Here is a 13,074-nt window from a genome sequence, read left to right as displayed (position 1 = left end):
GGAACCATTAGGTGAAAAGTGAGTGGTGGTAACCAGTTAACCTAAGATGAATATAGGTTTACCCGCAAATGAAATGTGACAATGCTTGAGCTTTTTCTCTGGTGTTCCAGAAAAAATGAAGATGAAACAATCTTCCTTCAGCTTAAGTGCTGTATACTCACGGTAGGCTGGGTAATAGAAGTTCTATTGAGACTTATTATTCTCAATGAAAGTAACATCAGACTGGATGGTCATTTAAGCATGAAAGTGATAGATAAGGAATTTTTTTTGTTAAGTGGAAAGGGTTTTTTTTTTTCTTATATTTAAAATATTTTTTGGGGGAAAATTAAGTAAGAAAGTACTCTGTGTTCTGATGCCAACACACAAAATAAATACAATTGAAAAAATTTGCGAGTGATCTTTCTGAATGGAGCAGTAGTGGGTGCTGTTTTCATGTCAGAGAGTGTTGACTTGTCGTGTTCTGCATGCCCTTATTTTGTTTCTTCAACCTCACAGAAAGGACAGAGGCACAGGTCTCTCTCCTCCTTTCTTGTTGCACTTCTCTATTATCTGCTCTAAATCTGCAATTTATGAGTATTGATTGAACTAATCCATTACATTTAAATATCTTTAATGGGTAAAACACTTTTAACATGAAACATACTGTTTCTGAACATACTATCAACTGAAACATATTTATCCTGTCTACAGTGAAAGAAACTGAGTAAAGATACCCGTGGTGTGTGTGTGTGTGTGTGTGTGTGTGTGTGTGCATGCGTGTGTGCCAGAGAGAGAGAGAGACAAAGTGAGACAAGAGACAGAAATAAAGAGACAGAGAAAATATGTCTTTGCATATTCTGGGGAAAATTTCTAAAAGGGTTTGTATTAGTGTGAGAGCATGCACCATACTTACAGCTTTCTGAGATATTGGCTCAGAATGAAGCATAGATAATTAAAGTCAGCTCAGGTTTCCAGTAAAAACAGATATTATTATAATGCTAGGACAGACTTTTCTCTCTTTGTATCTTTATAGCTTTTGTGATCAAACAGAAGACTTACTTTTTTCCTATATTTGAATTTTAAAGGGTTCTAAAAATCCTCATTCTCTTATATCTGAATGTCACAAATCCTTTAAAAATTGTCCAAGTGGACTCTGCCATACATAGAGGGGGTGATGCCAGGGATAAGACATCTGGAAGGATTTGTAGTTGCTAGGAATAGGGGCTTTCTTGGACTTGGTTTGGTGGCTCATCCCAGGAGGACCTTAAACCAGGAGACGTAACATCCATTTGGATTACTTGTGATGCAGTTTCTTTCAAGAACATGAAGCACCCATCATTCAAACCCTAGACCCAAAGGGCTATTAAAACGGCCCTGCTTGATAATAATGATGACAATAGCCTACACAGCAAGGTGTTTACAGTTTTCAGAATGCTTTCAGAAAAAAAAAAAAAAAGTGTTCAACTCTCATCTCTGTGAAATCTCTTTGTTCTCTACTTTTTCCAACATTATCCACCTACTCACCTAACCTGGTACCCCTGTGTCATTGAGGATGCTCCCCCTGTTCTAATTCCCTACAGTTTTCAACATGTCTCTGAAATCTCTCACTCTCTTTCCATCGTCGCTCTCATGGCCCTTGTTGGAGGCTAATCTCTCTCACAGAGACTGTCATTTCACTGTGACTTCTCTGGTGGGTCCCAGGTCACTACCTCCACGTGTGCACTCTGTGTCTCCTGGAGTAAACATTCTCAAATGCAGTTCTAATCATAACAGTGTCCTAGTGGTCAGGGGTCGAGGACTCATGAGAGCTTGCCGGGAGGTCCACAGTCTACTACTATAATCTGTGCCTTTTCAACCTGCATGCAGCTTCTTTGGTTTTCCTTTTTTTTCATTCTTTCACCTGTCTCTTCAAGTCACACAGAGGCATTGCTTGTGCACCCCAACCACACTAACCCATAGAATGCTTTTGCAACTATGCCTGTTCTCTTTCTTAGGTCTGGGACAACTCTCTTTGTTCTTGTGCTGAGAAAACAAGGCCTTTGTTCAGGAATAATTTGGGGAGGGCTAGAGAGAGTGGCCCGGAGAAGGCAATGCACCCTACTCCAGCACTCTTGCCTGGAAAATCCCAAGGGCAAAGGAGCCTGGTGGGCTGCAGTTCATGGGGTCACAAAGAGTTGGACACAACTGAGCAACTTCACTTTCACTTTTCACTTTCATGCATTGGAGCAGGAACTGGCAACCCACTCCAGTGTTCTTGCCTGGAGAATCCCAGGGATGGGGGATTCTGATGGGCTGCCGTCTATGGGGTCGCAGAGTCGGACACAACTGAAGCGACTTAGCAACAGCAGTAGCAGCAGCAGAAAGGGTGGCCAAGAGATTTGAGTTTGATTCCTGGGTTGGGAAGATGCCCCAGAAGAGCAAATGGCAACCTGCTCCAGTATTCTTGCCTGGAGAATCCCAGGGACAAAGGAGCCTGGCAGGGTACAGTTCATGGGGTCGCAAAATATCAGACACAACTGAGTGACTGAGAACACACACATATATACACAGGGAGGGTGGCAGGATTCAGTCATGAAAAACTCTGAATTCACATTAAGGAAACTGAACTTTGTGTCAAAGGAAATTGAGAAACCAGAAGGAGTTTAAATAGGTGAGTTCTATCTTTGCATTTTAGATGAGAATCTCCCTATATAGGAAGTGATCTGGAGAGGAGCGAGGGATAGAAATCAGTCAGGGATATTTCAGATCAGAAGGAAAGGTGAGCTGGTAGCCTCAATGGGCAACAGGAATGGAGACATGTGAGTGAGTTGAAGAGTCTTACAGAAGCATATTTGGCAAGATTTGGAAATTAGCTTGATCTGGGGAGTAAAAAATGTACAATCTAGTAGGGTGGGGAGTTTCTAGTCTCCCTTTATGATGAATTTCTTGATGTGTAGTTTTGAATCTGGGGGATATGATTTTTAGAGGTGACTTTTAAGGTGAAGAAGTTGCTATTTTTATTCAAATGTAAGGGAGGAACTTGAGGTCAGAGTTGCTGCTTGACTTATTCAAGATCACGCAATTAATAAGTCAGAGCTGGGGCCATGTCACCCCGAACAGTCTGACAGCTCTTTTCAGTTACTGTCAGCAAGGAAAGCAGGAACTTTTGAAAGCTGTGAGCTTTCTACAGCTAGAATTTTATTTTTTTAATGGAGATGACTTGGGATCACATGAAAAAATGAATGAAGTTGTTCAGGCCTATCTAGAGCTGGCCCAATTGTCACGAGGCTCTCGATGGCCATGGGCACAGTTTATCTGGCAATAGTACAGCTGGTGAGGCCAGTGGGCTCCTCCCTTCCTGGCCTCTTCTTCCCATGTGGAAGTCACAGGTGATGGCTCTCAACAAGGTAGCTTCTCAGGGCCTCTGGGAGGCTGAGGACTGTTGTCTTCCCTCATGGCCAAAGGTGTGGGCCAGATCAATGCTCTGGGGACTCTTGGGGCCAAGGGAGCTACAGATCTCAGATCGCCTATAAATAAGCAAGTGGGACACTGTTTCCTTTTGGGGGGTCACAGAGAGGTAATTCCAGCAAAAAAAAAAAAAGAAAAAAATCAAAGACGCAGACAAGACAGAAAAGCCTACAGAGAAATGTCCTGGAGATGCAAGGGAGAACCCAAATTCTACCCTCATGGTATTAACATCCTCCAATCAAGAACAGGACTAACCAAGATAATTCAGGACATGAAAATAATATTAAAGGCCAGATAGCTTGAGGAGGGTGAAGTTTGTCTATGACTCCTTTCTCCTTTGGCAACCTTAGATGGTTTTGTCAGAAACCAAGTTCTGATTGTTGAGCCACATTGCTGCTGTCAGCTAGGCAGCCAATGGGGTGATAGCTTTTCCAAACACATGGCTCATGGCAACAGGAAAACACTCCTGGCCTAGAGGCTGGGCTGACTCCTGCTGTGAAGCAGGCATTCCTTCAGGAAAGGAAAGCATTTGGACTGGGAATGATTTCTGGCTTGACTTTGGGGAGACTTCATCCTGTCCTGAAAACTTAGCTTCTGAGAAGGTTGTGGAACTGAAAAATAAAGCTGTACTGAGCAGCCTGAAACAATGTGTCTGAGAGACAGAAAGAAGAATAAAGTAAGGAAGGAAAGGAGTGAGGAAGGGATAGAGGAGGGGACAAAGCATTAGCTTGGGGAGAGGCTGCTGAATAACAAGATGCCATAATATATATAAATGTTTAATTCATTCTTTAAATAAGCTTGTCTCCCTCCAAAAATATTATATACAAATTAGTTGACAGCTGATTCATGTAGACGGAATTTGTCTTTTTCATACAACTTAGGAATGCTTATTACCCATTTATAAATAAGGGTCCTTTAACTTTCTTTCCCATCCCATATCGTATCATGTTTTACTAGAAATTTCCTCAAGTTTAAAGTCACTTTTCTAAATCTTGCTTTTTTTTTTTTTTTTTTTTTGTGACCATGCCATCTGGCTTGTGGGATCTTGGTTCCCTTACTAGGACTGAACTCGGCCCTTGGCAATAAGAAAGTTGGAGTCCTAACCACTGGACTGCCAGGGAAGTCTCACTCTTGTTCTTTTTTAATATCATGATGATGATATATCTAAGATTGGTTTTTAACTGGCTGATGACAGGATACTAAGGAGAAAAAAAAGAAACTGAAATGTTTTTGTCGAAATGCCTATTTTTCAATATGCCAGTGGTAATGCATAATTAAATATCCACTGACACTCACTTAGTATAATTGGAAGTGAACATAATCTGGGTTTCCGCTTAAAATGGAGCAGCTGACATGCACCTCTTCCCTCAAATAGATGAGCCTTGAATCATGCATTACCTCAAAGAGATGTGAGCTGTGTCAGACTGTGAACACAGCATCGTTCAGGCAGTGGGGCAGTCCTAATCAAGATGAGCAGAGCGGCGACACGCAGACAAGTGATGAGAGGTAAGCTACTGAGATCAGATTAACTCAGCAGCGGAGAGGCAGCTTGACTTGGCGGTGGGCTGGAGCAGAGGTGGAGAGTTGGGAAAAGGCACTGCAGAAAGATGGGCAAGAATGGAGTTGATGACAGTTTCGACAGGTTTAGAATCACTGATGCTGGATCGTTCAACAGTCAGACTAAGCCCAAGACCCTGCAGGGAAAAAGGCATATATTCAGAATTTTATTGGCCTTCCTTACACTTTCTTTCTGCCAAGCATTGTCTGCATGTCAATTACACATGCCGAAGGCACCAGGACCAAGACTGAGCTTGGAGCCTAAGACAGAAGTTGGATTGTCCAGTTATGGAGAAGTGAGTGTTAGAGGTAGATAGAACTTTACAAGACTTCAAGAAGATCATGCACATCGCTGTCAATAACTGTGAAGAATCAGAATTGACTGTACTTGCAATCTAGCTAGTCAGCCTGCTGCAGTTTCACTGACAAAGACAAGATTGACAAACACAAGACGATGCATGGGTTAGAGGCAAAACTTTCATTACTCCCAGTAATAGCGAGAGTGACCGTGTGCCAGTTCACTGAGCCCTGGCTCCCAAGGAGCACCATGAAGAGGGCCAAGTGATGGCTGTTCACACAGTAGTGGCACCATGAGTTTAGGAAACTGTTAACATGTAGTAGGGCTGACCATTGTCCTGGAGGAAGACAAGACGGCTGTCTTCCAAGGCTGTTCGCTTGTGCTGTTCGCTTCAGTCATGTCTGACTCTCTGCAATTCTGGAGACCATAGCCCACCAGGCTTCTCTGTCCATGGGATTCTCCAGGCAAGAATACTGGAGTGGGTTGCCGTACCCTTCCCCAGGGGATCTCCTCAGTCCAGGGGTCAAACCCACGTCTCTTACATCTCCTGTGTTACCAGGCAGGTTTATTTATTTTTTTACCACTAGGGCCACCTGTGAAGCCCTAGGATGCTCACTATAAAATCATGATTGTAATAGTCTGGGACAGAGGCCGTCAGTACCTTTGCTCATGAGATGTGAAGAAACACTAGAGACCTATAGAGAATTGATTGCCAACCATCAGTGGATTCAAGCTCTTCTTTTACTGTTTAGGAGACTGAAGCTCTGAAAGGCTAAGTGATACCTCAGGGAAACATGATCATTATAAGATTTTATGTCAAACCTAGATGTCCAGGTTTCGAAAAAGGTTATTAGCAAACTTCACTCTGTAATTTCTACATTTCCTATAGTTTCTCCCATAGAGTTCCTAAGTTGTGTGCATGATATACAGTTGTTTGTTTTTTTTTTTTTTTTTACTTAATTGACAAGCCAGTGACGATTGATAGTCATGATTCTCTTGTACTCACAGTATCAGTAATGTCATTGTTCAGAGTATTTTTGTGAGAGTACTCAGACTGTCCCATTTTTTCTCAGGTAGATTCAGAGATGTGTACAGATTTCATCCCCACAGGAGAAGCCCATGGTTATCTCTATAGTGACCATAATTTGTGTAGAATGTTAAGGTCATGCCTTGGTGACACTACACTACCCAAGAGGATCCCTTAGAGGAAGAGCTGACATCAACAACAGTAAACCTGTCAGGCATAGCAGATGAGCAGTCAGTCCCTTCGATCATACAAAGAACTCGCTGATGTTTGGAAACTAACACCTTGAAGTCAAACACTGCTTGCTTTACCTATATCTCGAGAACTAAATAGGGTGTATGTGGCAACACTTTATTTGGAAAATATCACCAGAGATTGTGCTCTATTGAAAACTGTGAGCAGTTGTGTACTTCATAAACACTGTTGTTAATGGCAATCACGAGAACTGTAAGATGATCAATGTGACAATGTTGACATTTTGATTTTCGTAAGACTTCTAAGTGTGTGACTTTCAAAGAAAAATTTTAAAACAACCAACATATACAAAAAACAAAGCCAAGATCATAGAAGGATGATTTTTTGGAAGTTGTCTTTTTCATGCGTAAGTTCATTTTTATGGAAAACATGTGACTTCCTTAAACAAATAAGCTTTTGTTTTTGCAGAATAGAGGGCATATTTTATTTATTTATCACCAATTTTCAGTTTTCTTAAAATGTTGAATTTATATTGATTAAGGTGTTTGGGTTATTTAATTAAAGTTGATATTTTCTATTTCTGCCATTTGTATATTTTCCAACTCTGTTACTGTTCATTTAATCACTGTACAAATGAAGCATGTTTTAAAAAATCATGATATTTTTATGAACCATATTAACTATCTCTGAAAGTCATGACTTCTTGTTACTTGATAAATCATCAGAAAATTGGAAAAATAATTAGAATTTAGAATCTATCTAAATTTAGAATTTAGAATGTCTATGGCATTTCACTCTATTACCATGTTTCCTAAAGCCCAGATTCCTCCTATTATTTTCACTAAAGATTGTTTCATTGTTCCAATAACAAGGTTTGGGTTTCATCTATTACTGTTTATCCCACTCTCTCTTCCTCCCTCATATAACCAGGGGTAACTGCTTTCTAGTATTCTTAATTCAGCCAACATCATTTACCAATATGGAAACCGAGGCCCTGGGGTGTTACAATCTATCATCTTCAGGCAAGAACACTGGAGTGAGTAGCTATTCCCTTCTCCAGGGGATATTCTTGACCCTGCATTGCAGGCAGATTCTTTACCATGTGAGCCACCTGTGAAACCCAATATTAAGGTTATAGAAAAAGACAAATGTCATATGATATCTCCTATATGCAGAATCTAAAAAAAAAATGATACAAAAACATTTTTTTACAAAACAGAAAATGACTCACAGAAATGGAAAGTAAACTTATGGTTATCAAAGGGTAAAGGTAGGAGGGAATAAACTAGGAATTTGGGATTAACAGATACACACTGCTATATATAAAATAGATAAGCAATAAAGGTCTACTGTATGGCACAGGAAACTATAGTCATTATTTTATAATAACTTGTAAAATAATCTCAAAAGAATATATATATATATATATATACACATACACATGTATATATATTCTGAAACAGTTTGTCATATACCTGAAACACTGTAAATCAACTATACTTCAATTAAAACAAAAAGAACTGTTATCATATTTGAGTCTCCATCTTAATTCTTACCTCTAATCCAGACTGCCCATCTTCTTTTTCTGTTTGCTCTGGTCTATTCTATATGTCACTGCCCCATCTTAAAACACATCTTTGGTCATAGCCAAACATCATGAAAAGATTCCTATTATTTATCGAAAAAGTCCATATGTCTTGGCATAGAATTCAATAACTTCTATGCTCTGGTCTCAGTATACCTTTGCAATCTTTATTCCATCCTTTCGATAATATATCTCCATACTTTTGTGTAACCTGACAACTTGACATTACTGGTACTTCCCCAACTCTGCAATGCTATTATTCCCTCCACATGAAATGCTCCTCCACTTCATACCAAGCTGTCAAAATTCTACCAATACTAGAGGATTAGACTGAAATCTTATTTGAATCTTCAATATATGTGCTCACATTTCCTTGAAAATTTCCATCACATGTTCGTATCTCTCTTATTGTAATGAATCATTTCTGCTCTTAATTGTATTTGCACGAGCCCTGTTATAGTTTGTGATTCAAAAAAAGCAGAGTCCTGACTATTTTAATTTTCCACTGATTCATAGTATATAATGAAAAAGCTTCTTCATCAACTTTGCGTGTGTATGTGTGTGACTGCTCTGGGTCTTAGTTGTGGCTTGTGGATTTCGTTGCTCTGTTGCCTGTGGAGATTCAGTCCTCAACCAGAGATTGAATCCACATCCTCAGATTTGGAGGGTGGATTCTTAACCACTGGAAGACCAGGGAAGTCCCCATCAACATTTGAGCAACATTTCTTGTCCCGGAGTAGCCCTCCTGAGTCTTATGTTAGATTACTCCTTGTCCTCACCTTTCTTTGTGCATGTTGCATATTGAAATAGGAAAGGGCACAGCTCAGAAACTGTTCTATAAGAAACGCTGCTTATTTACCCTGAGTGGCTGAAGAATGCATCATTACAAAGAAAGAATAAATAATATAAAATAACAGTCTGAGACACGTGTCACATGAGACCAGGGCACCAAACGTAATAGAGTTACATAGAATTAAAACTAAAAAAAAAAAAGCATCACACACTGTAAATAAGAAATAGGTCCTGAGCAATACTGGTAACCAAAGTTCTATGTGGTCTCTAGGACACCAATAAGGAAATTCAGAAAACCTCAGCCTAAAGAAAAACAACAACAACAACAAAAATCTCATCACAGCTAGAAAGCTATGTGTTGGTTGACAGAATAATTGTGGTCTGAGTCTTGAGGAAGGTTGACAGAAATGCCTGAACACTTCATCCTCACCGTGACTGCTCAGAGTTCAACACCTGCATGAGCAGAAATCACTCTTAAACTTCTGAAATATTGAAGTCAAGTATGTGCCTTGATTACAAATAATTTACAGCTATTACCAAGAGCAGATTTGATAGTGATTCCCAATCTCTGCTTGTCAAGATATTGGAAGATAAATGACAGCCATGAATATCAGGGTAATTTCTGATGTGGTTTTCACCAAGGTTTTCTTCTGCCCTTGGATATGTGTGATGTACAGACCCTATTCTGTGGCTTACATCAGTCTACAATTCACAGTAATTTATACCAAATCTGGTGTGAGAGCAGCAAATTCACACATAGTAACCCAATGTACATTGCATTATATCCAATGTAAATAAGATCTGAATGAAGCTTTTCATTAATCTGAAGTGAAGTGTTCATTGCTCAGTCATGTCCAACTCTTTCTGACCCCATGAACTGCAGCCTGCCAGGCTCTTCAGTCCAAGAAATTCTCCAGGCAAAAATACTGGAGTGGGTTGCCATTCCCTTCTCCAGGGGATCTTCCTGACCCAGGGATGGAACCCGGGTCTCCTGTATTGCAGGCAGATTCTTTACCATCTGAGCCATAATCTAAGTTCTACAAAAGTTGGTTTCACTTCTGTTTGCTTCTGCAAAAACCCATGAAAATACAAGAAACTATTCTTGTGATCCAATCAACTGGAGGAGTTTTATCTATCACCCAGGATTTTTGTCAATAACCTCAAATATGCAGATGACACCACCCTTATGGCAGAAAGTGAAGAGGAACTAAAAAGCCTCTTGATGAAAGTGAAAGTGGAGATTGAAAAAGTTGGCTTAAAGCTCAACATTCAGAAAACTGAGATCATGGTGTCCGGTCCCATCACTTCATGGGAAATAGATGGGGAAACAGTGGAAACAGTGTCAGACTTTGTTTTTTGGGGCTCCAAAATCACTGCAGATGGTGATTGCAGCCATGAAATTAAAAGACACTTACTCCTTGGAAGAAAAGTTATGACCAACCTACATAGCATATTCAAAAGCAGAGACATTATTTTGTCGACTAAGGTCCATCTAGTCAAGGCTATGGTTTTTCCAGTAGTCATGTGTGGATGTGAGAGTTGGACTGTGAAGAAGGCTGAGCAACGAAGAATTGATGCTTTTGAACCATGGTGTTGGAGGAGACTCTTGAGAGTCCGTTGGACTGCAAGGAGATCCAACCAGTCCATTCTGAAGGAGATCAGCCCTGGGATTTCTTTGGAAGGAATGATGCTAAAGCTGAAACTCCAGTACTTCGGCCACCTCATGTGAAAAGTTGACTCATTGGAAAAGACTCTGATGCTGGGAGGGGTTGGGGGCAGGAGGAGAAGGGGATGACAGAGGCTGAGATGGCTGGATGGCATCACTGTCTCGATGGATGTGAGTCTGAGTGAACTCCGGGAGTTGGTGATGGACAGGGGGCCTGGCGTGTTTTGATTCATTGGGTCACAAAGAGTCAGACACGACTGAGTGACTGAACTGAAGCGAACTGAAGATTTCTGTGGGAAAGCCACTTTTGTTCTGGATGCTAGCTAGGGAAGTATTTCTCACTTGACTGAAGCCCTTTACCCCACAGTCACATCCTGTGACTCCTAAGCAAATGAAGCCTCCGCAGATTCAGCTATGGACTCAATTGCTTGTTTGCTCCCTCTTGGTCTTTTAGTTGTTTGTTCAGACATTATACTTTGGAAGCTTGTATAACCAATTGTTGTGTGTGTTTCTGTAGCTCCCTCGAACATCCCTGTCTAGACAAGAATGAGCCTACTAAATTTGTAGGCTCTACAATTTGTGACTACTAAATTCAACTTTCTCTCAAATTGAGGAAGTATATTTGGACAGAAAATATTTAAACATTCAATGACTAATGTTTTTCATCACTTTAAAAATTGTCACCGGTGTCCAGATGCAGGAAGGGTTAATGAAGAGTGAAGACACAGTCAGCGTTTGAAACTGAGTCAGAGCCTCATATCTTTCCCAGTATTACCTCCTGCAGTCTCTTACATCCTCCTGTTCTGAACTGTCTTGTCTTTCAGATCAGGTCCGGCACCAGCACATCTGTCTATGATAGTGCATTGCCTATTTCTGTGTTTGTTTGACCTACTCGCTGTTTCATTGCTAAGTTGTGTCTGACTCTTTTGTGACCCCATGGACTGTAGCTCACCAAGCTCCTCTGTTCATGGGATTAACCAGGTGAGGATACTGGAGTGGATTGCCATTTCCTTCTCCAGGGGATCTTCCTGACCCAGGGATTAAACCTGTTTAGGCAAGTGGATTCTCAACCACTGAGCCACCTGGAAAGACCGTTGGACTTACTTTGTTTCCTATATTAAGCTCTTGAAAATATATCTTAAGAATGAAGAAAAGGAAGGATTCTACCAATCCTACTTAATTATTGATATTATTTAACTGTGTGCTTCTTTAAGTATGTTTGTAGGAGTCATAAACAGAATGTCTGTATTAAATATACTTTCGCATTTCAAGTGATTCTTGGCATTTGTGTCATTCATGTTGTTTTTCTCGACGTTTAAACCATTTAATCAGTCACAGAAGAAGTAGTGGGTGGTTAATAAGTTATTTACAGAAAGAGTGAGGCAAATAAGAATTAATGAAAGACACTTAACTGACACCACTAAAGAGAACCTGACAAAACTTAACTACTCAAGCAGTTTTAACAGTCATCAACTTCATACAATGTTACAGTTTATTATTCAACAACCATAATTTATGTTGTACTCTACAGTGTTTTAAAACTTATTAGTGGAAACTTTTATCAAGGAATTTGAGGCTATATTTCATTTTCCAAGATTTATTTTTTCAAATGCATTTTGTGCAATAAATCTGACATTTGCAGTAGCAGTTGGCTAAGATGACCATATAATTTATCATCCAAACCAGGACACTGTTGCAAGTGTGAAGGGATGCTATTAATATTATTCTGGGATAACTAATGTGAAACCACACTACCCTGGGATACCACAACTTATGGACATCCTAAAGTTAATCAGGTAGGGAAAGGTCACTTTTTTTGACCTTTGACCTCTTATAAAAGAAAGATCAACAAAAAAGAAGAGTTAGAGTAGGGTCTGGAGACTAAGTAATTTGGTTAAAATCTTAACTTTTCCAAATTTGGTAGCAGGATGACATTGCTCACACCATCTCTGTTTCCTTTCCCGTGACTATAGGATCTGGTACATTTTACACTGTTTTGGAATCATTTAATATCCAAGATTCTCCTCCCTTAGAACAATACTACCCAATACATTAACCACTAGCTGCATATGGCTTTTATTTTTACATGTGATGTGGCTTGATAAACATACATTTGAAATAATTATTATTAAATAAAACAGTTTCTCAGTCTCACTAGCCACATTTAAGGGTTGGATAGTCACATGTAGCTAGTGGCAGCTGTGTCCCTGCAGATTAGAAGATGTCCATCATTGCTAAAGTTCTATTGTCAGCACTGTGAAGGTCAGAATCATCATTATTTCCTGCCTAGACTCTGTCAAATCCTCCTGAATAATCAATGCACATTCACTTTGGCATCCTAGGATCTATTCTCCACTCAGCAGCCAAAAGATTCTCTCAAAAGACCAAACTTGACAGTTTGCTTGCCTATTAAAATCATAATGATCCCCTTTGCCTCACCTACGCCCTGGGTGCTCTGCTTCCTCTACTCCTCGCAAAGCTTGGTGCACCAGGTGCCCTTCTGTTGGCTGCCTGCAGCACCCCTGCCCTGA

This window comes from Ovis canadensis, chromosome 10 (assembly GCF_042477335.2).
Source record: "Ovis canadensis isolate MfBH-ARS-UI-01 breed Bighorn chromosome 10, ARS-UI_OviCan_v2, whole genome shotgun sequence".
NCBI classification, from domain to species: Eukaryota; Metazoa; Chordata; class Mammalia; order Artiodactyla; family Bovidae; genus Ovis; species Ovis canadensis.
This window is presented reverse-complemented; position numbering follows the sequence as displayed.